Source organism: Austrofundulus limnaeus, unplaced genomic scaffold (assembly GCF_001266775.1).
Source record: "Austrofundulus limnaeus strain Quisiro unplaced genomic scaffold, Austrofundulus_limnaeus-1.0 Scaffold91, whole genome shotgun sequence".
Lineage (NCBI taxonomy): Eukaryota > Metazoa > Chordata > Actinopteri > Cyprinodontiformes > Rivulidae > Austrofundulus > Austrofundulus limnaeus.
In genome coordinates this window covers 1,453,074-1,479,256 of record NW_013952493.1, presented here as the reverse complement: position 1 = coordinate 1,479,256, position 26,183 = coordinate 1,453,074, and the positions used below count along the sequence as shown (strand labels likewise).

Sequence of the window (26,183 nt, the reverse complement as noted above, 5' to 3'; positions counted from 1 at the left end):
CACGAGAGTCACATCCGGCCAGAAATCTGTTTGTTTCTTTGAAAATTGTGAGAAAAAATGTATTGAAACAAAGTGAACGAGGTCAACAAAGAGAGCGAAAAGAAAAATATTTCACAGCACAAAGGAAATTGTATGTGTTGCTGTTGTTCTCTTTTCCATTTCTATTTTCTTCCCCCCCAAAAAAATCATGCCCCCCAAAATAAGCAAAATATAGACAACCCACATTCTGTTGTAAAAAACAAACAAACAAACAAACAAACAAACAAACAAACAAACAAACAAACAAACAAACAAACAAACAAATAAATAATTTCTCACACAGAAAAAAACAATGTTGGTTATTGTTCTCTAACTTTGAGAATGAAGCGACACCACTGAACATTTTATGTCTTTACCTGTGTTTTTCGGTTATTTTTGTAGTCTATTGGCCATTTTTGTTTCCTTTTCTGTCTGCTGTTTCTCAGATTTCTATCCTTTGAACCTGAAATTGTGAAGTTGKACTGACGGCAGTTTCGAGTTGAAACCATTCCAGTTTTTCAGCTTGTTTTCCTCAATCTTTGTAAGTTTGTTCTGCTGCCACATCAGCCTTTGTTTAACTTCAAAATAAAGTTTTGRTTATTTCTTCAAGCTCCATGCAAGTCGTCTAAGTCCTCAAATTAAAAAAAAAAATAACAAGACACGGTCTGTGTTTCTTCAAAACTTCCCTCAGAAGATTATTTCTTTTTGTCATAATCACATTTAAACCTTCTTTAGCCTAACTTGAAATGTCTTTTTCAACGTTGGTGTCATTGTCAGATCTGATTTGGACTCTGAAACTCTTTAAATAAAACCTACCCATCCCAAATATTTGTCTATTAGAGATGAACCTAAGGAATGCAAAGAGCATGAATAAAATCTGAATGAAAAACTGTCCAAACACCACCTGTAAGTCATGTTAGAACGTTGTACTGCTGGGAAATTATAATAAAAAGCTAAATCAGTCAGCAATGTAATCGTTTTAACCAAAATGTTGTTTACTAATCATTATAAGGGGCATGTGCATCTACACTCATGTTTGCTTCATTTTTTTTTTATTTCTGCAGACAGCCTGCATCTGTGTGCCGTGCTGACAGGAAAAACATAGCAGCATCAGCGGTGTACCCAAAACATCCAGCTTCGGCTCCTATTTCTGTCCGATTTAGCTGCGATCACGTTGCTGCTTTCATCCCAAACAGACCTCACTGGATGCGAATCGCTTCACGTTCTAAATATCCCTGGGTGGAGGTTAAATGGTGTGAAGGAAAGCTGGAGATGAAGGTTCTTTCATTCCAATTTAAAGGCCATTTGTTGTAGCGAAATTTGGGAAATAGCGGTTTTTGGAAATAGTCAAAAAATATTTACACTGTTTGGGTAACACAAGATACCATTATGTTGCACAAAAATAATTTCAAGGATTATCAAACTAAAAATGGCATTAGATATTAGTGTCAGTCCTGTTTGTCTGTTAGCAAAATATTCCATAAACCAATGGGTGAGTTTAATTGAAACACTCAGAAGTTACTGGTTTCATGTCTACAACTGATTACCTTTTGAAGTCACCCTAATTCAAGATGGCCACCACAGCTGATYAACAATAACCAACACAAAAATGTTTTTTTTTTTTTTGTTGTTGTTGCTTACAACCCTGGCATGGGATGCAAGGTCTTTAATTCTCATTTTGTCTTCACACATTCCCAGAGACACACTCTGTCRACATGAAGGATTATGGTGAACCACTTTCAGTAAATGTTGTTCTTGTCACAGAAGCTCCACATCCGCCCGGAGCTGTGCAGCAGCCACTCACAGAGCAGGTATTAATTATGCACCATATGTCCAACATTACACAGAGAACACATTGATTTTCTGTCTCACGTTTGGTTTCTGAACGTAACTCCAGCTTTTAAGACCACTTTATTAAGCTGCAGCTTCCGGTTGTATGAATGAAAAATTCATATTTGCTGCCTTTTTTTTTGTTAGCGTGTGTGCCGCTTTGCATTGCTCAAACTTTTTTTTATTTTGTTAATTTAATGCTGATAAAAGATACTCAGCTGCTATCACTGCTGACCCGACTGTTTATTTTTCCTACTCCTATTTTTACATCCTCTTCATCGAACCATCTGTCCCTCGGTTTTTCCTTCACTTGAGAACAGGAGCAGATGGAAAGGGAGCGTGTTGCCTAACGCCAGGTGGTCAGCTGATAGAAAGAATATGGACGAAAGGAGGGATAGATAGTACCGGTACGGACGTGGAGTTTTGTTTTTGCTGACCTGTGATTAGATCATGTTGACCCTTCTGGGAGCTGTCCTGGAAAACCAGATGATTATATTTGGATGTTTGTGCTGCTTAGATGACTAAGAAATAAAGAGCAGTTTTCTACCCCCTACACTTCTGTCTTTCTCTGTTTGCTCTTGTAATTTTTCTAATTATTTCACAAGGATTCCTGTAAAGAAGCAGCTGGGAACACTCAAATAATCAAGTTAGCTAAATAACACTGCCGCGCGTAATCTTAGGAACAACAAAGTGCATTCATATGAAAAATAAATRAAAGAGATGTTGAATTAACTCTATCTGCTTTATGTTACAACAATCTAGATCTTTTTATTCTGAATCTCTTTGCTTAATGTAATGTATTAAATGTAATTTGTTTTATGAATTTTCCTTCCTGTGGGCTTTATGGGCAGATTTTAAAACATCTATAACGACTCACATCCTCCCCCTGCTCGACTTGTTAGCAATCATCTAAAATCCTTGGAGGGACATAAGACAACCAAACTGACTGCTTGKGTGCAAAATGTACACAAACACACTTTACAACACTAAAAATATAGTTATGATCCCTTTGTGTAATTATTACAAACACTCATATCTAACCTATTAAAGATAGCTCTTTGAATTTATTCATTTTGTTCATTTTGACTGGAGAGATGAGCTAATGGCTAGTCTTAGCAGAGCCACTGACAGCAGTTTTGCCTTACACAAGAATTCAAGCAGAAATATTACTATTCCTGACTGACGAGCATGGCTGCACTGGATGTTACAACAGCTACAACAAGCAGTTATTTAGCTGCTGCTATTTGTGTTAGCAAAACACCCCAAAGGACTCTGYAAATGAGCAAGGGTGAAAATGAAGGCGATGCAAAGGTTCATGAAATAACATTTACATGAACCACTGTAAAGTCATTGTTGTAAAACGGCATCAATCCACTTTAATTTTGGCTCAGTGGAAGCCAGTTGTTAGCTTGTCAATCTGTGTCACATGTGTCAAACTCAAGGCCTGCGGGCCAAATGCGGCCCATGAAAGCTTGAAATTGTAATAATATCTTAATTTTTTTTAAAGCCAGCATTGACCATAAACTACATCTCCCATAATGCAGCTTGACCCATTTACTTTTACCACCGCTAGGTGGAGGTGCGCAGGCAGCGGGCAAAATTTGCAGTGTAAAATCTCTGTTTAGCTGTGTTTTCGCCTGTTGCTTTTGCTGTGGGCCAAGATGTACTGGGAAGGGGGAATTTCCCACTTACAAGTCATGATTTTAAGCTGGAATGCTCCCTCCAGTGGGAATTCCTGGTCAGAATGTGGGAGAGTTCAGACGAGTAAAACATTTTTATTTTTACTTTTATTAGTATTTCTGTATAATTTATCCACATTTAATCAGTTGTACACATAGTACATTTAGTGTTTAAAAGATGTTTCTAAAACACTGTTTCTATGCAGGAAATACCACGTAGAGCTCAGTTTTTGTTTGTTAGCCATGCTCAGCCATAGCAAAGAGATGAGGAACGTAATGCCTTGTGTTTTTAGTCAAAGTTAAACTGGTAAAGTCAAAGTTAATTACAACTGACCCTTTGAGGGCCACCAGATCCCACCAGATCCCACCAGATCCCCCTGATCTATGTTGAATTTAAATCTCCTATTATTGCCATAAGTAGAAAATGGTAATAGTAAATGGACTGAACTTATTTAATGCTTTATCAAGCCCCATCGAACCCTATAACACTTTACACTAAAGTCATTCACCCATTCACACACTGATGGTGGTAAGCTACATTGTAGCCACAGCTACCCTGGGGCACAGTGGCAGGGGCGGGACAGCCATGCACCAGCACCATATGACCCTCTGACCAACATCAGTATAGGCAAGGCAGGTGAAGTGTCTTACACATCGACTGAGATGGCTAGAACTGGGGATTGAACCCACAACCCTCCAGTTAAAGGACGACCCCCACAACCACTCCGCCACAGCCGCCCAGAAAGTAAAAAGGTTTACAACAAGCAATGAAAACTCTTTAAAAACATCACTAAAATTTAAAATGCAACAAGAAAGCAGCTAAAAAATATGTCATTTTTCAAATTGAGACTGTTAAATGAGATATTTATTGTTTATTTTCACACAGAGAACATGAACAGTTCAAATAAAACAAATATACTTTAAATAAGGTCAGTAAACAAGTAATGGTGGTGAAATATTGACTGAAAACTTATTTGTTTTCAACGCATTTACATGATTATGAAGTTTTTTTTTGCTAATAACATGGACATGGGAAGGACAGGAAGTGCATATGTATGATGTAACCAGATTATCAGTCCTATGAATCATCACTGACCTGATTCGGAGAGATTAGCTGCTGGGACAACAATAACACACAGCCTGCGCTCAGGTCTGTGATACAAACCAAAGATTAGAGATGATGTCGTCTTCAGGGCAAAAGATGAGAGATCAGGAAGAATCTGAGTCTGGACGGATGTTTTGCATAYTGCGACATGGTTTAAAATTAGAAAGAGAACAAGAGAAGGTATCCTTTTTTATTTAWATAAATAAATAAAGTTCCTAGAATAAAAAGAATAAAATCAAACGGGGAAAAGGATTACATCATGCAGACTGTGTAAGTTAATGYAGCTTTGTGGTATTTGTGTGTACATGCAGGTTTAATACCCTGACTTACAAACCCTATCTTCTTGAATGTAATGCACATTTTTAAGCTGCCAGCCAGTGACTGACTGCGTAATGACGGCGTTCCAGTTAGCCGCTCTGCTAAGTCGTGGTACATGTTGGGTCATGGCGATTGACAGTTGAGCTTCAGCACAACTGTCACTTTGTCACAGCTGCCTTTTTTAAAGACACAGTTGTTTGTGAAGCAGGACTGTGGCCATTGTTCACTCATTAAAGCAACAGATCTTTTTAACTGGATTGATGAGCTAATATCTGGTTTCAGTGAGGCCAAAACCAAAGCAGACAGCTGCTGCCTTAAAACAATTTAACTTAAAAATCAAAATTCATAGTGATTCAATAAACCTTTACACTTCCATTATACATGGGTATTGACATATAATTTTAGGATTATTAARCTTTAGCACTTCTAATGCATCATGGGCCATTTCACTTAATCATAATATTTCTGCCAGAACAAACATCTAATGYAAAACTAACAGTGCAGATGTATAAAATGATATTTGTATGAGCTGCTGTGATTCTTTTGAGATCAGTGTTGTTCTGGTCAGAGATCTGCCAACACTAATCTTTAGCTCATCCAGAATGTACCAATCACATCATTCTTATGCTTCAATGAGACACAAATTAAACGTTCAGAGATGACGTTCAGTTCTGCTGCCTCTGTAAATGAGAAATGCAATAAATGTCATCCATCTTAATTCTTTTTTGTTAAATTTTCACACCACAACTGGTAGCAAAGATATTCAGGTGTCATGCACAGCTAAAGTGGTGATGAGGACTATTATTTAAAAATATTTTTGAGTCTTTGCTTTGCATTGCTGGAACATATTTCTTGTTTATTTTCAGTATATCTCTGATGCAACATTTGAATGTTACGGCAGTCTGATTCCTTTGTTGACATGTTGCATCTGCATTCACAACCCAGATATGAACCGTATAAYATCATGCTGAAGCCATGAATCAACAATGTTGTCAAACAGATGTTTGCTCAACAGTAAAGTGTATTTGTAAATTTATAATGAGCATGCGCTTAAGATGGAGACAGGGCTTTTTGCCATTGACAAGTCACATGATACGGCCTTTACATCGTAYGTCCTGATGTATATAGTGACATAGTCCACACGCAGTGATGTCACTAACCGGTCAAAATTAAGCATCTCTTTGAAATTACAAATCCATGAGAGCTATTTTTATAACCGCAGATCCCGTCTCTACTTTCAACATGCTTTTTAATAAACTCTGACCCAGACAGTTGAACTTTCAGTCGCTGTTACCTTTTAGAGAACTTGAAGGACACATTGGAGCACAATATAGTTTAAGAAATAATYCTCCCCACCATGCAGCCATGCTTCGACTCATGTCTTTCCTGCCAGTTGTGAAACTAAATCAGARYGCTACTATTTACTGTTTTTCTTGTTCACGATGCCAGCCGAGCTGGCCTGTTTGTGACCCATCACATCAAACTGAGGATTAGATTAAACTTGGTCTAAATGACCTAAGCACCATTTCAGTTTCCTCGCTTTTTAAGCATTTTGATACCTGGATCATCCTGATRTGTATTTTGCTAGCTCGCTGGGAAAATGACAAATATTTAAAGAGACATGTCATGCTTTTAAATCCTTCTTTTGCACATATAAATAGTTGGGGTCTATATAAAGTAGAACTGAMTTTGGTCTGAATTCCTCCTTATTGTAACTCCACAAGCCCCTCTTTCTGAGGTGWGTCTCAGATCAACTCGTTTTGAAGCTGTCTTTTCAAGTCCAGATGAGGAGTTTCACACCTCATCCATTTGACAAAATGGACCATAGTTGCCTGTTTCTCCACAAACCACTATGGGRCTTAATCCTCAGTTCGATGTGCTGGCTCACATTTACGATTCTGTAGTTTGGGMCTCATCGTTGTAAGTATGTTTTTCTCTTTAATGTGCAATATTTTTATTTACATGACTGCAAAGATGCACTGTAGCAAGTGACAAAACAAAGACTGCGTCAAATTAAAGTTAGCATTTGAACCTCTGATTCCCGACTCATGTTTTATGCTAACAGATGTTGGGTTGGATTACCTAACCAACCGTGCGTTCTCTAACTTTAGCAGCCAACGCGATCCAAACACCTGGTCCCAGAGCAGTTGTTAAGATTGCTCTCCCCACTCTGTTTGTGACAGATGGCTGTGCTCAGAGAGGATATAAGTGATCCAAGAGGTGGGGGCTTCAGGATRGCATCCACCAATCGCAGGGAGGGGTGGAGAGTCGCCTCTACCCAGCAACAACTGCTCAGCAGGGCTCAGGTGGGGTGACAGAGCAGACCTCGGGCCAGAAAAGAACTTTGTACGGTCTTGTCTTTTCACATCGATGGTTGTGACATTTGAATGTCTCCGGGCCTAACTTGTCTCATTTTAAAAACAGGCTCTGGWAAAAAAAATAAGTTTTATTTTTGCAGTCCCAAAAAGTTGCTGATGGCAGCTCTGTCTCAAAGAAGCCAGAGAATGTGTTCTGTGTTATTCACGTTGACACAGCAAAGCGAGAAAGRAGGAAAATGAGGCAGCAGAAGTCCATATTGCAGCAAATGAAGGACAGTGGCTGCAAATGTCAGGAAAGAAAAGACCCAGAGGGTGGTGGAGAAAGGTTGTGTTTGCACAAGCAGTTTTCCTCTTCAGCAGGCACCACAATGCATTTTTTTTTCGGAGTCTGGCCGATGGACTGGCAGAGTCAATGAAACATTAACACTCCTCAACCTTTGTTAATGCCAGTGACGCTGCAGCACAACTGAAGACATAGAAAAAAAAAAATACATTTCCTGAAAAGTGCACTTTTGTGAAAAAGCACGGAATGAAAAAAAAACTGTTGATGCCCTAAACTATTGTCTTTCATWTTTCTTGACAGTTCCAGCAACCCGAAGCATATTTTTCAGGGTTTCAATTAAAACTCCATTGAGTTCAATGTTTAAAGAGTTTACAAAGATTTTAAATGCTTGCAGAAAATGTTCTCCATTTTGTATGTCGTGCACGCCCGCATATTAACTCATGGCCCATTCGTTTCTGCTGTTGACACCTCTCCTAATGCTGAAACTGTAAATCACTGAGGGTGGGTGACAGCATTGACATTACCAAGCTATGCAATAACAGACATTGCTGAGCTAAGGCTGAGAATCTACTTTCTGCACATTAAACATTTTGCAAATTATGTTTTTTTTCCGCCCCACAATTCTGGCTGCTGCATTATTATAAGGCCACAACACAAAATTCTCTTGTCTGAATAAAAATGTGCACGTTTGCAACAAAGAATGGCTCAGATTTGTTCTTTTGTTTTAATTCAGCTATAACATTAATATTTTCCATGTTGTCTCAGCGAATAAAATGTCAGAACCTTGACCTACCTGCCACATAAATCAGTAATGAYTCGATGTGCTCTGTTGGAGCGCATGTGAGCAGAAATACAAGGACGGGGTGGAGCAGCAGAGGAGATAAATGGTTCAGATGAGGGAACTCATGCTTTGGAAAAATGATTCTAAGGCTGATCATGATAACTTTAATTAGAAATGAAAACTTCATGACAGAGCCTGTGAATTTCATATAAGTAGCTACGTTGCCACTGTCTGACAGGACACTATCATCCTACAAAAACATGTGGAACACAAACATGAGCTTATGTCAAAAAAAAAACTTAAAGCCGGGATATAAACTCTTTCTGGTCATTTCAGTGCAATTTCTGACTGAGCTGCAGCAATATGGGGGTTGAAGCCAACCACCAGTTAGTACTCTGTGCTACCAAGTGAGGTCAAACAGAAAAATAAGAGATAACATGTGAAATGTTTAAGATGGATTAATGCTAAGAGAGACATGGGGCGCTAAATTTAAAATAAAATGTCACTAACACATCTTCATTATTTAGCTCACTTTCTGAGTGTGCAATCCTAGTGAAAAAGTGTCCACAAACACTTTGTTGCTTAGCTCGCTGCTCTTACATTTTGTATTTTACTAAATGTTAAATGTTATGTGTCAATATTAAATCCTAAATCTAGATGAAAAAATATATCTTAAATACTGCAGCTTAAATTTAAGAATTTTGGAATGGAACACAGCCTGACATCATCCTACGACAAAAGCAAACGCTAGCGCAGCTGAAGAGGAAACTTAAAAATTTAATTCAAAATGTGTTCATTGACAACAACATGGATGGTAGCAATGTTAGCAGTGTTAGCGATATTAGCAGTGTTAGTGATATTAGCAGCGTTAGCAGTGTTAGCAGTGTTAGCGATATTAGCAGCATTAGCAGTGTTAGCAGTGTTAGCAGTGTTAGCAGTGTTAGGTTGAGTTTGTTTCAGAATGATGATGCCCTGACAAAAGTCCCTACCAATGGCAAATGCTGTGTTCTACTCTGAAATACTTCAATGTAAACTATAGCATTTAGCCGCAAAATTTACATTTAACTTTTACATTTAGATTTAGAATTTAATGTTTGGACTGTGTTTAAATTTAAAATTTGGTAAAAATAATCAAATGTAAGAACAGTGACCTAATTAAAAATAAGATGCTGGTGGAAATTTTAAACTAGGATCTTACACTCTAAAAGTGAGCTAAATAATATAAGTGTATTAGTGATGTTTTATTTTACACTTGGCGTCACAAAGAGAGATGTGCAGAATTCAAATCTYGCTGTAGTTGCTTGTAAAATTTGTATTTTTTTTTTGCATGAGTTCTGATAATTTTGCTCTGTTATGGCTGAGCAGAACTTTTTCTTCTTATGGATATGCATAAACTATTGTGTGATTGGTCAGAACTTTGTTGTTGAATTATTTGTGGGTAAAAAATGTATGAACTGCATGGTGTCCTTTTGATTCAACTGCTTCACCAAGAATCAGCACGGAGACACAGGCGGCTCTCTGTGGCTGTGCTGGGCTGGGCAGTGTAGGAACGTTCCCTGCGTTCACTCATTATTGTGCACCATCTGTCAGAAACAGTCTATTCATGACAGAATTGTAAATGCCAACAGGGCGTACTGTCTGAGTCTGTATAATAAAAATGTTTGATGTGATTTTTTAGTTTGGTCATCATGGTTAACATAAGTCACAAACTTAAAGCTTAACTTAAAAACAATGTGGGTCAAGCTTTAAAGGAAACAACCTCAACTTTTAATCAGAAACAGGAATCAAAGAAGGTTTTCTGCATCTGGGTCCAAGGTTTTGTTAGCATGTCAGTCTGCATGAAAAAAWTATTGATTGTAGACTTTTTCCATAATAAATCACAGACATCTTTTTACTTCCCTGTTTTGTTCTCAATATAATTAAAAGCTGGGTGTGATTCTGAACATAAAGCTTTCATTGTTTTGAAAACAATTTGTAGAAAACCCACGACTGGATAAACTGCTGAAATGGTACTGATTAAACAGGATGGTTTTACATTACAAACATTAGGGAAATAAATGACAGAGGCCCACATTTTGTAAAGAAATGATTTGTTTTAGCATAAAGACTCACTGAATGAAAATGAGCCATGAGGCTTCACTTTTCCTAAAAAAAAGCACATACTGGTTGTGTGCATTAGAAACAAAATAACAATAGATATATTGTGTTGTGGCCAACTTGTTTTGCATCATACTGTGTATAAATTGCTTAACCACCGGCTTGGTCATGAAATCCAGGAACACCATGTCCTAATTTATTAGAACTAGTTAKTTTAATCTATCACACTTACTGACATGACTGCATTGCTAACAGAAACTAAGTGTGACTTTCACAGATTCTGGTTAAAGTAATCTTGACATCAAAGATCCATATTTTAGCATCTAAATAAGCTATCTGATTCAAAATTGTCATATCAGTCTAAAAGCAATTGTGTGCGAATGGAGGACACTCTGTATTCAGCATCCACATTTCGCTTCTCACAAAAACTATTCCAGTAAATCGAATGTGTGATGATGGCCCTTGAAATCTCTGCTGCTCACAGAAATGTTTCTGATTTTTGTTTGTGTCAGCTTTACGTTTTAATGCACACTTAGATGCAAGAGACTGCTAGCAAAATGGAGTCAGCTTCATTTTAAAGCCCTGTAAAAAAAAGGAAAGTGGCATTCCTTGATGAAATGCATATTCTTTGACATCTTGCATGTCAATGTTTTTTTTTTTTAAATGTTGCACTTTAACAAAACAAGATGCTTTTGGAACTGCTGAGTGTTGTGAGGTAAGGACTCCATTACCAAACTTACCCCACCAACAACTGGATGCATTTTAATTAAATTCCTTAAAAGTAATCAGTGGATGTACAGCTACAGCTGGATAACTTTTGAAATCAATCCAATTTAAGATGGTTGCCAGAGCTAATCAGTTTTAGCCAACACAAAAACGACCCAGTCAGTTTTACAGATATTGAGTTCATGTTTGATGTAGCTTATCCACAAGTGCAAACGCTGATGTACACGTGCAGTAACGAAACACAGAAAGCTACAGGCAGCTACATCCAGCAGAAATTCTCCTCCTGCTTTAATGGGAACATTAGTGCGTCCTTGGAGACAAGGTGGACCATGATGTAATAAGTGATCTGTCCAGACTCGGGCGATAAATGAAATAATCTGAAGGACAAATGGCGCAGGGAGACTGTGAAGCTACACATCCAGTCAATTATTTGAGCATCTTCCCTCGCAGAACATTGTGGTGTTGGCGGTCAACATAATCAGAGCTCACTGCTGTGTGTGTGTGTGTGTGTGTGTGTGTGTGTGTGTGTGTGTGTGTGTGTGTGTGTGTGTTCATAACAGCTGGTTAAAGTCACTGTATCAACANGTGTGTGTGTGTGTGTGTGTGTGTGTGTGTGTGTGTGTGTGTGTGTGTGCAAAATCAGCTGTAGGCAAAGTGAATAGATTTTCCTTTATTACAATAGACAGCTAAATACAGAAACAAAGGACAAAATGAGGAAAATTAGCTTTTCCAGTGGAAATGCAGTGAATGCTGAGTGCGGAATGACTTTACTTAAATTTGTTGAATAAGCTGAGACTGAATCAAAAGTTTAAAGAAGCAAAATACAAACCAAAATCACATGGTTGCCTGAACGTAGCTTGCTAAAAGAACAAAAGTGTTGAAAGCCCTGTTTAAAAGTGTAAGAAGCTAAAAGTAACAAAAGGCTGGTATGCATTCCTTCAACAAATGGTAGGCCAAAATTCAAAAATTGCTACTTTTTATATTACAAAAAAACCCCAACATGTTCAATAATGTATTATGTAAAAGGTTTTGATATCTTGCTTCATGATTAATGTACATTGTATTACTTTCAGAGCTCTGAAAAAACTTCAGCTTTGATGGCTTGGAGAGTTTGTAATAAAAATTTAAATTTGCTTCATTTCAGCATGAGAAAAAAAGAGGAAACTCAAACTGTAGGATTTATTTGTCTGGCAATATTAGAAATAAATCAAGCATGTCAAATATCAAATCTTTTTTACTGTATAGGAAATAAAAGTTCAAATAAACTTCACAAATTAACAAGAATACAAGCAGGATACCTATGTGTTATGTTTCAGTAGTTATTTTTCATTTGTACTCAGAAAGCCCAGGACTTACAGCTCAGCAAATCATCCCATGTGAGGACAATAACTGCCTGATTACATAYCCGCAAATGTTAGTTTGGACCCTGGAGGGACTGGAAGACAATGAATACACCTCTGCATCTCTGCGCAAACTAAAACCTGCCAGCGTCCAAAGGATGGAGTACGGTCAGATTCGGTCGGTCCTGCACACCGGAGGGTAATACTGTCTGCAGCATCCTGAATGAGCTGTGGGAACAGAGGGCAATTCACTGCAGGGCCCAAGGAATTAAAGAGCTGGAAAAGACTGTGGGCAGAATCACTGATGGGAAAACAGGCTGACTTAGTGAAGTTCAGCTCAGACTTGCTGTAACCATGAAGGAAGAAATAACTTTATTTTAATTTTATAAGACCATCTTATTCAAATTATCTTAGTGTTTTGATGAGTTTTGTGGTATCAGAAGGAACGTTGAAATACAATTACTTTTATTATGTGACAAAACAAAGTTCATATACATATACACTCACCGGCCACTTTAGTAGGGACACCTAACTGGGTTGGACCCCTTTTGCCTTCAGAACCTTAATCCTTCGTGGCATAGCTACAACAAGGTACTGGAAACATTCCTCACAGAGTCTGGTCCATCTTGACATGATAGCATCACAGAGTTGTTGGAGATTTGTCTGGTGCAAACCTATGATGTGAATCTCTCGTTCCATCACATCCCAAAGGTGCTCTATTGGATTGAGATCTGGTGACTGTGGAGGCCATTTGAGTACAATGAACTCATTGTTGTGGTCAAGAAACCAGTCTGAGATGATTTGCACTATATGGCATGGAGTGTTATCCTGCTGGAAGCAGCCATCAAAAGATGGTACACTGTGGTCATAAAGGGATGGACATGGTCAGCAACAATACTCAGGTAGGCTGTGGTGTTGACACGATGCTCAATTTGTACTAATGGGTCCAAAGTGTGCCAGGAAGATATCCCCCACACCATTACACCACCASCAGCCTGAACCATTGATACAAGGCAGGATGGATCCATGCTTTCATGTTGTTGACACCAAATTCTGACCCTACCATCCGAATGTTGCAGCAGAAATCGAGACATATCATACCAGGCAACRTTTTTTCAATATTCTTTTGTYCAGTTTTGGTGAGCCTGTGTGAATTTTAACCTCAGTTTCCTGTTCTTAGCTGACAGGAGTGGCACCTRGTGTGGTMTTCTGCTGCTGTAGCCCATCAGCCTCAAGGTTTGACGTGTTGTGTGTTCAGAGATGATCTTCTGCATACCTTGGTTGTAATGAGTGGTTATTTGAGTTACTGTTAGCATTCTGTCAGCTCAAACCAGTCTGGCCATTCTCCTCTGACCTCTGACATCAACAAGGCATTTGTACCCACAGAACTGCCGCTCACTGGATATTTTATCTTTCTCGGACCTTTTTCTGTAAACCCTAGAGATGGTTGTGCGTGAAAATCCCAGTAGATTGGCAGTTTCTGAAATACTTAGACCAGCCCGTCTGGCACCAACAACCATGCCACGTTCAAAGTCACTTACTGTAAATCACCTTTCTTCTCCTTTCTGATGCTCAGTTTGAACTGCAGCAGATCATCTTGGCCATGTCTACATGCCTAAATGCATTGAGTTGCTGCCCTGTGATTGGCTGATTCAACATTTGTGTTAATGAGCAGTTGGACGGGTGTATCTAATAAAGTGGCCGATGAGTGTATATTGCATCTAATTCTTGAAAACTTTTAATTTATACGGCATTAATAATGGAGAAAGTATAATTAACAAAAGGTCAAATTTGAATCTTATTGCTCTAATTTCTCACTTTTTTATTGGCAGTTAGAATAACTAGAGCATTTTCAGATATGAAGACAAAAATTAGATAGCTTTTTGATTAAACTTGCAATGATGCTGAATTAGTTTTAAAAATTTAAGGAGCATATAAACATTAGCACAGAGGAGGMCAAAGTGGGGCCTGTGGGCCAAATTTGGCCGACCAAGCCATTCGATTTGGCCCACTAGCAGTTCCCATAAGTACCAGGTTGTAACCTGTGGTTGGATGTAAAAACACAGTATTTCCACTAAGTCATTTCATCCATGGGTCCAATGACTATATAAATGGATGCAGTGCAGATAGTTTTCACTTATGGTGCTGACTTTATCTAATGTAAAATACAAGTAACAACAAGAAATATTTAGATTAGATTTAACCACACATGCAGATTTGCACACTTTATAAGGCCACAAAAACTCATATTTTATCAATTTATGAAATGTCCCATGAGCCTTTGCTGCTTGAGCACATGGCATACTTTTTCCAAGTGCACATACTAAAACAAAAGTGGGCCATTTCACTGGCTGCTAGTTTAATTGTTAAAGATTGAGGAAAAGTCCTTAATTTTACCAGTACTACAAAACTTAAAAAGTATTTGTATTTCATGTATTATATTACTGCATTTGGCCCACAGCTCTGGATAGATTTTCATTTTGGCCTTCTCAGGGAAAATGTTTGGGCACCCCTGCATTAGCATGAAAATCTAAATGGAATTTTGGTCCAGTTGTAAAACCAACAAAGCTTTTGAAAATCAGTTCTAATTAGCAGCTGACAGAAGAGGCAAGGTCACAGTTCCAACAAAAGAGAGTGGTTCTGTAAACCCAACTAATTGATGGGCCATTTTATTTGAACCATAGGACATAAACAGTCACAAATTATCATGACAAGAGACAAGTATCTGCTTCTTCCTGTGAGGAAGATCAGGACAAACACTGGCAGAGCTCTATAAAATGACCTTTTCCACGCTACTTCAAGTGGATGTTTTTAAACCCAAGTGGTTCCAAGGACCTGTGTGTTTGCTTTCAAAATGTTGTGACTGTACAGCCACATCACTTATGCATGAGATATTCACCCCTGTCAATGGAGCGACTCCCAAGATGGAGCTGGGTGATGTGGGTCTTTGGTTAAATTTTTAGAAGCGAAGATCGAGAGAGCGCTACAAAAATGTAAAAGAAGGAGAGCTTGAAGGCAAAGATTCATCAAGATCCAATTGTGATGCACAAGTTCAAAGGAGAGCAAGTCATCACAGACAACACAGAAAGTATAGCTTCTAGCAATGCAGTTGCAGTTTTGATGGTGCGTGGGTGCTGAGAGAGCGTTCAATTAGCTTGCGCTGTCAAAAGTACGTTTACGTGTGGATCAATCACATCCCCTTACATCACCTAAGAGACTCCCAGCTAAGAGAGTGCATACTCTGAAGAAGAAGCTAAAAACAACCTGATGAACATCAGTAAGAACTTTGAACAGCTACAGTGCAAAAACAGCAACAAAAAGATTAATTCCCGTGAATGGTTATATGGACTTTAAAGTGGTCCACTGTGGACCAGAAACACCTATCAGGAGATTATCCTGGAATTAAAGGAGTTCCTGGAGTTCCTATGAAGGTGCTTTCCTCTTGGTGTAGGAATTTCTTTTTACACAGTCTTGGAGATTTCTCTTGGCTATACCACCACACCAAAAATTGCCAAGCTATGGTCAATATCACATTTTAGCTATCAAGGCCAACTTGGATTGTTGATTGGGATTCATTATTTGATGAAGATTGCTCTCAGATACCACCTTACCAAATTTCAGCCCAGTAGGTCTAAAAAATGACTGAGATATGATCAATTTTACATTTTAGCTATGGGGGCCATCTTGGATTTTTGATTTAGATTCAGTGTGTGATGAGGATCGTTCTCAGCCAAACAAACCCACATTACATCATCATGTTTTTATGATGAAATTTAAACCCTGATGTCATTTTTTTATCTTGACCTAAAATCATGTGAATATATAAAGATTGGTAATTTTAATATTTCAATGATCAAGTAGAACTTTTGGGAAATTTTCAAATTTTTCTTTTTCTTTTGGGATTAATTGGATTGAATTGTTCACTGTGTAAAATTACTGTTGAAAAAAAAAAAGCCAAATATGAAGCTTTCCTAATAYTTTTTTTGACCAATATTAAATCGAATACAGCAAACTCATCTTGGAGTAGTACACAATAATTGGATTTCTAATTGTACAAACATTGTTTTGTTGTGCCGTATGTGGATGTTAAGATGGAAAGCGAGCTGTGGCACATCAGTAACATGAGATTGTGCTGTCAGACCGCTAAAYGCTACCATCATTGTCGTCCCTCTTCTAATTTCCAGTGCTTGCATTTCTTTTTGCAGCTGCTTGTCCTCACTTATTTTTAGCTGTGAGCTCCATTCTCTATTGATTGTATCTGTTCTTGTGTGTGTGTGTGTGTGTGTGTGTGTTTGTGTAGGCAGCTTGGAAGTGAGCCACGTTTTCCTGGCCCTCCATTGTCCTTGAGGATGCCATGACGTTAGGTACACATCATATCCCAGGCTATCAGTGCCAAGAGCCTTCAATAGCTCCTTTCATTGAGCTTGGAGATGTTTTATCACTTAATTAGGAAGTGAGGCATCAGCAAGWGCGTTTTTAGAATCAAGCACCTGTGCAGTTGTTTGTGGGTCAGATGTAAAAGAGAAATAGAAAATCCAGCAGTTTGTCCACAGGATGGAGATGCACAGGAATAGAAACAGCATCATGTTTCCCACAGATACTCAAAGGCGTGGTGATATCTGGCATCATCAGCAACACAGATATGGTTCCCTCCTTACTTCCTGCCTCTTCTCCCTGCTCTCTTTTCTTTCTGTTGTTTACATCCGACTTGAACCTGGAGCCCCAAAGTAAAGGTTTGAATTAAGGACCTAGCTTTAGAGTTTGGATTTATAGCCCAAGCCCAACCCCAAATTAGGGCCGGGTTGGGCCAAAATTACAAGCTGTATTGTGGTTTTAAAAAGCTTAAAATTCTCACAGCACGGAGAAAACTAAACAAGAATGCACAATCTAAAGTTGTGGTAATCCACCGTTTGTATGGGTTCATAACGCAAAAACATTTAACCCCAAAAATCATCCAAAAAGGTAGGGAGTTGTAGCTATTATACAAGGGAGTAATTTAGACTTTTTTTCTGCTGTGGGGGTTAAATGATCTCCCGCTGTTAAATGCGCAGAACCAAGCATAAACTATGATAGCAGTTGTTGTTTTTTTCACACTGGAGTCATTGTCAGGAAAAAAAAACTATTCTATTTTGTTAACTGCGACATGGAGATGCAAAGAAGACGTGGATGTCAGTTGCACGTAGACGTTCTCAATAGGACCAGATGAGCAGCTTTTTGAATCTGTCGGCTTCTGCTGTCGGACCAGACTGTTTTCAGCAACATGCAGCCATTGCTTCACAGCTACAAACACACAAGCACACACAAGTTTGCACAGCTATCTATTTGGGGAAATTCCATTGATTTCAATTACATTTCTACAGCCTCACCCTGACCACAAACCCTAAGGCTAACCTCACAGGTACCTACCTGACCCTAAAACTATGCAAATGACAAAAAACTAAGCAAACGACAAAAGCCTAAAAACACAACCGCTTTAAACTTTAAAACTTTCACCATCAGATTTTTATTTAAAACTATATTCCTGTCTCACTCTGTCTTTCGCTTCATCTTCCGTCATCTGCAATTTATCTTGGGATAAGGAGCGATTAGAAGGAAACACCAGAACTGACACTCAAATTGGGGGAAAAGGAGGATGAATTTGTACGTTTCAAATAGAGAAGCCTTCAAATTTGGACAGTCTTTGGTGCATTGCTGTGATGTAATCGGCTTTCAAATTCAGCCTTTTAAAGGACGCAGGCCCTGAATTTGGACGCAGCATTAAAAACCTTTTGTGCCATCTCATGCAATACTGCAATACTACAACACGTGGTCTCGCACAGTCCATCAGCTCTTGCAGTAATTTGTTGTCAATGACAATGTCATCTACTACCACAACACATTTCATTACAATCCATTCAGTGATTCATGAGATACTTTGTGAAGACAAACACACACAGAAACAGCAGGCTGACTCTTCATCTTGTCTTCATACTTGTGTCGGGCACTGCTGGTGTTTTTAAAGCCTGAATTGACACAATGAAGTGTGACACACCCCATCTGTAAGAAAGTGAAAACTGATGAACCCTGCTTTGCCCTCTCTCCTTCCCTGTGCTGCCTTTTCAGTTTTCATTGCCAGCAATGTGACCTAAAACAGTCTTCAGAGTTCAGATAATGACTCTCTCTCCCCCCCCCCCCCCCCCCTCTCTCTCTCTCTCTCTCTCTCCATCTCTGCTGGCTCCTGTACGAACGCTGATTATTGACGAGGACCCATCTTCCATTGGCCTCCTCCTCTTTTAACTTGTTCCCTTGTTAGTTTTTATGACTGTCGTCCCTCCACATCTTCATCTATCTGTATTTTATGAACATTGCAGCATGTTTTGCTCATTACTTTTCCAAAGCCACATTTTTAGGAAACTGGTTACTGTATGAACAAGGAGACCATTGACAGTGTGGTGAGAGGAGGGGAAGTTCTGGCATTTGGTCCGGCATTTGACAAGTAGGCTGATTTGAGCCAACATGAAGGCCTACATGAAGAATGGTTCAACCCAACAGGGCTTAAGGGAATGCAATAATATGTCTGGAAGCTATTTTTTTATGAATGCTGAGTCAGAATTGCTAGCATTCTGTTGCAAATCAAAAACAAAAAATATATATACAATGTGGAAAAAGACTGGAGAAACATCTGGAAGAATATGGCCTGTGTCAGCATGGTGCTAACTAACTGGGTCAGTGTATTCAGTGTATCTTCCTGTTACGTAACACTAAGCAGGGTTTGACCGCGACCGCTGAGACCTGACCGTAGGGATGACCGCCTTGTCACAATGACCTGAGCAACCAAAAACAAAGGGCCTCAAACAAAACAACTACAAAATAGGTGAATGATCTCTTTAATTGTTTAGTCTAAGCTGAATCATACTCCAACATATGCCAGGTATTTTAACACATGAATGATAAAAAAAAAAGCCAAGGGCATATAAAAGAGACGCAGTTCTGTGACATGTTGATGTGTTTTCAGGGACTCTGTAGGGCAAAATGTGATTTCTCTGGAAGTGTTTGTTAAAAATAAGCATGTTCTCTTACGCAATAACCAAACCTATGTGAGGCAATAACGTTGATGGTTAGCAGGTCCTGACCAGTGTCAGCCACAGGGACACGACCTGCACAGGAAGCTTCACAGCTCTCTGTGACCAGACTCTGGTTTTAGATAAACAAACCTCAGCAGGTTCATAATAAGGCTTTTGTAGGTTTTAGAGTAAATCTAACTATTAGTAGGGTCTAAAATATTCAGAAAGATATTTTATAAATCTACGATTTGCCCCTATTTTGTACATTGTCAGAAAGACAGAAAAAAAGATAGATAACAATTTTTGTTTAATAAGTGTGTAACGTTTGAAAAAAACCATGATATGTGGATCAATCGACACATTTTTCCTGGATCCTGCATGCATACAGCATTTTTATACTGTCATTAGTTATTTTGTTTACATTGCAAATGAGACATTACTGTGTTGGTTAAGGTTGATTAGCTGTGGCAGCCATCTTGAATTGGTCCAAAATATAATCAGATGTCGATGCACATCCAGTGTTTACTTCCTGGGATTTTTTCTAAAATCTTTCCAGTGATTCRTGTGATATTTTGCTAATAGACAAGCAAGTTTAGTTAATGCCAAAATTTTAAAACTCTTAAAAGTTAGTGCTCAAAGTATTTTTTGTACTTTTATTGAACACACCATTCAAATAAAATTTCAGCAAATAAATTAAAGCAATACAATACAAAATATGTGATAGAGATGACTCTCAGCTGCTGCTGTATCAAATTATATCACAATATCTGCAGAATTTTAATCACTTTTGATAAGTTTGATTAGATGTGCTGGCCATCTTAAATCATGTTAACTAAAAATGAAATCAGTTGTTCATGCACAGTCAATAACTTTAGGATAGTTAAACACATAAGCGGTTACATGAGCTGTATGGCAATGGGCAAAAACAAATAAACCCTGTTTAGTCCTGAAGCGCTCATATCTGAGAATTGCCCCTGTCATCTCTCTCTGATTGCCTTTGTGCACTGTTCACCAGCGTCGAATCCCTCATCAATCACACCGTACCGATCTATCTCATCCATCTCAAAGGCCCGCATCCCCTACATCATCCCTCTCTCATAAATCAGGAGATGAATGYTTTCCGAACAGCATCTGTCTTTTGTTTTTTTCCTCCTCTTTCTTCCTCATCACCAGCAAGCCAGTTTCCTCTGAGATAAAAAGAAAAAAAAAACTTATGAAACTCTGGTGAGGAGCTGTCATTGTACTAGACAGCATTGGGCACCTGTTTGTGCCGTTTCAGCTTTATGTAAGGTTGACAACAGAAAACTAGTAAAGGGGGTTGTCAAGCTATTTTTTAAGTTATGCTTTGTCAAACAAGCTTCAGTTTGGTTAGCAGTTAGCTAAGCTTGGATGAAGACTTTTGCCTCTTTATCTGTTCTCTATGACTGATGTCATGTTTGTTAAGCAGTGGGCACTAACCAAAAAGTTATCTTTGCTTACTCATAATCCACTAACTAAAAACATARCTTTGCTAACGCTAAACATGTGCAACAAATTTAGCATAACACAAATAGCTAAAGGCTAACCGCTAAAGGGCCCGACACACGGGAGGCGACGTCGCTCATCTCCRTTCATTTCCTATGAAAGTTGTACGGTGAGGCGACAATCGTTTGACCTCGTCCAGCCAAGCGACCAGCGAAAATCATGCATGTGAAATTTTGTGCTCATACACGTAGACGTGCACACGCGAGCTTGCGACGCGACATATGAAAGTTGAAAAATATTAAACTTTTGTCGCTGTCGCTTAGCGTACAACCAATCATTGAGGGTTTCCTTGACTGACCAATGAGCAGAGAGTATGCTACACACTGCAGTTTGCTAACACTTTCACCAAGTGATTACTAAAAAAGGCAGCTTTGTGGGAATTTGTTGGCACCAGGGTGAAGGTATGCTGTAAGTTTTTCCTCATAAAATTGTTTCTTGGTGTGCGTTTGTTTTTTAGTATCATTAGCATTGCAGGGTTTGTTTAGTTTACATGTCCATAATGCACACCCCCTTTTTTGCAAACCACCAATAACCTTTACAAGAGCAGCAGTCAAGAACCAATCAAATTTCATGAAGACAAGCGACCCAAGAGCGTGACTTGCAACGCTGCAATCGCTATCACGTCCCATGTGTCGGGTTTCACCCTTGCTGCGACGACAGCCGTTAATCGCTGTAGTTTGTCGCTGCCCATGTGTCGAGGCCATAACACAACTGTCAGTCTGCGTCACACATCTACATCTTTTTCCAGCTGACTAAACCTGTAGATGCTAATTTGTTAGTTAGCTCCTAGTGGACTTAAAGTAGACAAAACCTAATTTAGCAGAAGCTAATTTGTCCATTAACGGTTTCCAAAGTTATTGAAAAAGTTACCTGCTAAACAAAAGAATGGTGTTTCACTATTAGCTGTTAGCTGATTAACATAACCATGTCCACCACTGCTGATAAGGCTGTAATGATGCTAACAATGTGATAAACCATCACTGCAAAAATGACCAGACCATCCCTTTAGTGATTTATTTCACATTTAGTTGTTAAGACCTAAAACACAGGCCTCTCTCGCAGACCAGTTAATTCTGTCGGTCAGTCTGCTGTCGGGCTGGCAGCGGTAAAGTCAGGTACTCTGACGTGGAYGTTTGCAGGAGCACGTATCAGAGACGGAGCAACGGTCTCACTCTGAAGAGATTTAAAGGATCAAGAAGATGGGTGAAATGAGAAGAGGAGGAGGGACCGTGAGAATGATCGCTATGGCAACGGTGAGGTCATCCGAGGCTTGTGCATCACTGGGAGTTTTGTTTGTGGGAAGGTAAAGGCAGAAAAAAAAAAACAGCAGTCTTGAGGTGACAGATTGAGGTAATTTGTGACAAACTGACAGAGATGAGCTGCTGGGCATTAAAGACAAATAGAAAAATAAATATATGTTTGTTTCTGCTGATCTATTCACTGTGTGTCTCTCTGTCGTGGGCAGCTGCTCTAACAGATTTGGGTTACGTCAACGCGCTGATAACACACTCTGGTCCTGTGGAGGCAAATTGCATATTCCAGTTAGCTTGTTTTTCTTTTTTTTTAATGTAGGTAATATTTTGACAAGCAAAAACAGGAAAAAACAGAGTCTTGTGCAATTACTGCCATAATTATTACACTGTATTACTCACTTTATGTTATCAGAATCAGAATCATTTTTATTGCCATTGTCAATTAACAGGATTCACAGACTAGGAATTTACTGTAAAGGTGCAATAAGTATAAAATATAACAAATGAAAATACAAAGACTAAAAGGAAAATCTATAATATAATATATAAAACATATGTACACCAGTTGAATACAGTAATCAGAGCAGACAATATAGTTGTAGTATAGATCCAGTGATAAAAGTGACCAGTAAAACAATTGTGGTTGTGCAATTTTTAAAAAAATCCATCCTTTTTTAAATGAAACACACAACAAAGACAAAGCTTTTAGTTAGAAGTTTCCTTAAAAGCTCTTGTGCTTTATTTTAATCATGTTTCAAAGACAGTTTGTTGAATRTGCTGCTTTAAAAGGCTAATAAAACAAAGTAAAATGTGAGTAATACAGAGTCACAGCAGGGTCCTCCCTGCTTCCTCTCAGATGTCTCAGAGGTCAGGACCTTCGTCACATGCTCAGAGTGTTCCCCCACTTTTGCCACCGAAGCCCCCAGCTGTCCAAAGGCATCACCAGTGGTATCATTATGTCAAACAAGATCCATGTGTTTGTGTGTATTCAGATATGCACATGTACATGATAGGTCTAAAGTCGGGACAAGTGACGCAACACTGCTGTCCAGCTGACATGGCTGATGCCTTGGGGGGATGGCAACGACATCAAGTGTTGCAAATCTTTTTTTTTTTTCTTTAGGATCAAAGATCTGTCGCTGATATACGAGTTAGGACGGATTTTTTAAATGAAGATTTTGCTGACTGATGCAGATTTTTGAGAGCAGCAACTGCTTGTTTTTTAAACAGCATCGCTGGCACCGTTTAAAGATGGAATCAATGGTGCAAACAATAAAATGTCAGAGTTTTAAACAAAGTTCATCTCGTGCTGAGAAAGGAYGGTGTTTTTGGTCAAACCTAAAACGTAACGTTATGTTCAACCTGTCAAGCTCCGAGTATGTGTTGTGAGTGACTCTCAGCTACTACCCCATTCAATTTTAGGTCATTAACCGTAAAATGTATTTAGTTGCAGCCATTTGTTGAGTTGGCTAACGTTAGTTAGCTGTTGCGGCCATCTTGAATTGGATTAACTCCAAAAGCTATTCAGTCGTGGATCCACTTCTATTGATTCCTTTTTAAAATCTTTATTAGAATCCAGCCAGTGGTTCATGAGATATTTTGCTATCAGACATARACAAAACAACTGTTCACCTTTTACTCAAATACATTTATGAAATCAACTCTATGATTTCCTTTTTTCTTGTTTTTATAAACACATTTACTATCATGGGGAAAGTTCTAATACGGTAATCTATTTTCCTACTTCCTGTTTTGCACTCATTGCCTGTCAGACTGTTATTCAATACTTGCTCACCTCACTGACGCCGCAGGGCAGAAACTAAATAAAGAAAAGGTTAATGTCCTGTACTCATCACACCCTCACTGGCACTGGGTCTGATTCCACATCAGGTAGCTTGGTTGACAAAGTGAGTGCTGTAGTGATGCTGCCTCATTTTTTTTTCCTTTTTATATGAAGTTCATTGATAAAACAGCAGATCCAACATGAATCTGTCACAGTCAAAGAGATACAAACACAGCAGGTGAAAYATTACAAGATGCCAGTTTGTTTTCTTTGAAGTGAACAATGTTTTTTTGTTTGTTTTGTTTTTGTTCAGGCACCACAAGACAAAGTGTAAATTTGCAGGAAAAAAGTGTGAAAAGAACAATGTTTTCCTAGCCTATGAATAATTCACCTTTATGCAGAATCCCTCCAGGAAAAGAAATCCCACTAAACAGAGTTTGACACACCTGCAATAAAAATAATATATTTTAAACATAGCGTGTGTTCTAAAACATACAGCACAATTTTTTTATGTCATGTATTATGTWAACAAAGATAAATGGCAGTAAAGGGGACTTATGCTAAGAACTCTTTCATGATATTTTTGTGCCAACAGACACAAGTGAGCAGAGAGAACCAAGTAGGCTTTGCATAATGGCTTTGCATGACTTTAAGGCAAAGCAGAGGTTCTCTTTCTTATCATTTCACTTCTAAGTTTGCATAATGTTGGACCAAMGGATGAGCTGAGAAAGAAGAAGAAAATCCATTTGGTCATTTTCTTGATAAAGTGACCAAAGAAAATAACTTATAATGTTGTGATTAAGAATTACATTTGCAAAATTTGACTGTCAAATTTAATCTCATTGATTACCAACTCTTTGTGTTTTCACTATACTTACCCTTTAGCTCTGTTGATATCTGGTATATTTAAAAACTACGAAGTTCACAACAAAAAAAAATACACCTCTCAAAATAACTTACTGTATTTACATCATTATTAGACAAGTTTACATGGATGTATGTGGACTTGCTTTCTTTTGTCTTGATGAGTTCAGCTCTTATTCAAATGCTTTTTTGTTGTGTTTTTTAAGTTCTTATAATAAATTTTGAGTTTCAGGTTTAAAACTGTAGTTGGGACGATCACACCCACATCCTTTCTGTGAATCGTTTGGATCGTTGTCACGTGTGTGTTGTCAAGAAGCCCAACGTGTGAGATGTTTCTGTCGTCTGATTGACGGCGTGAACGGCTGTGAAAACACCTGGGAAAAGGAAACCAAGGCTGCAATCCAGATGATACCTGAGACCACCTCTTCCTTTAGATGTTGGCTTTAACAATTTAACTTTTTATCTTGCCTCGTGCCTCTTATCTTGCAGTCGTGGTCGGACCTCTGAGTCCTGACCCSAGGAGCTCACTCTTCTGTGTCTCCTGGATAAATTGTTTTTATGGCTCAAGCTCAGTTTATTGACCTATTCTGGCTTTTGTATTATTTAATAATCTTTTCACTGTTGTCTGCACTGACTGCTGATGCAGTAATATTGATTTAAACCTTGTACACTTTGGAGTGAGGTTGTTTTTAAATGCAGTATAGAAAAAAAAGACTTTGACTTGTGTAATATCTGCCTACAGTGTGGAGGAGGCTGTACAACTCAAACTGCAAATTAGCAAGCAGACATTTTTTTTAGCCAACTGAGCCAAACAATATGAGCAGATGAGGTCTTCTTGAAGGAGGATATTAAAGAAACAACAGCTACAAGAAGCTATTTAAAATGAAGGTCCAAAGAATGGTAGAAAAAAGTGCTYATTGAATAACAAATGTAATAAACTAAGCCTAAAACTTACATTTTAAGAATTGATCATGAGTAAAAGTATTGTGTATTTGTATAATTAGGCCAAATAGCCAAACAGAAAAAGCCCTCAATTAAAAGGACCTAGTGTAAATTTTACCATCCAAAAAAAATGTTCAATTTCATGTAATAAAAAACAATCTGTATACAGTTTAAAGCCATTGTAAATCATCAAATACTTTGTGAAAATATGTAAAGAGAATTCAATAACTGTAAAAAACTGCTGTTTACAACAAAAGCTTCAAATGGGACCGTTTGCAT

General features: G+C 38.4%; 1 long non-coding RNA gene across 1 annotated transcript in view; it reads left to right on the top strand.

Moving 5' to 3' along the window:
• The window catches only part of LOC106520398 (uncharacterized), an 11,681-nt gene extending 10,255 nt beyond the window's left edge, over window positions 1–1,426 (top strand). The window contains exon 3 of the long non-coding RNA XR_001310548.1: window positions 1,083–1,426. This is a non-coding gene — a long non-coding RNA (uncharacterized LOC106520398). The remainder of the gene's footprint in view (window positions 1–1,082) is intronic.
• The last annotated feature ends 24,757 nt before the right edge of the window (window positions 1,427–26,183 follow it).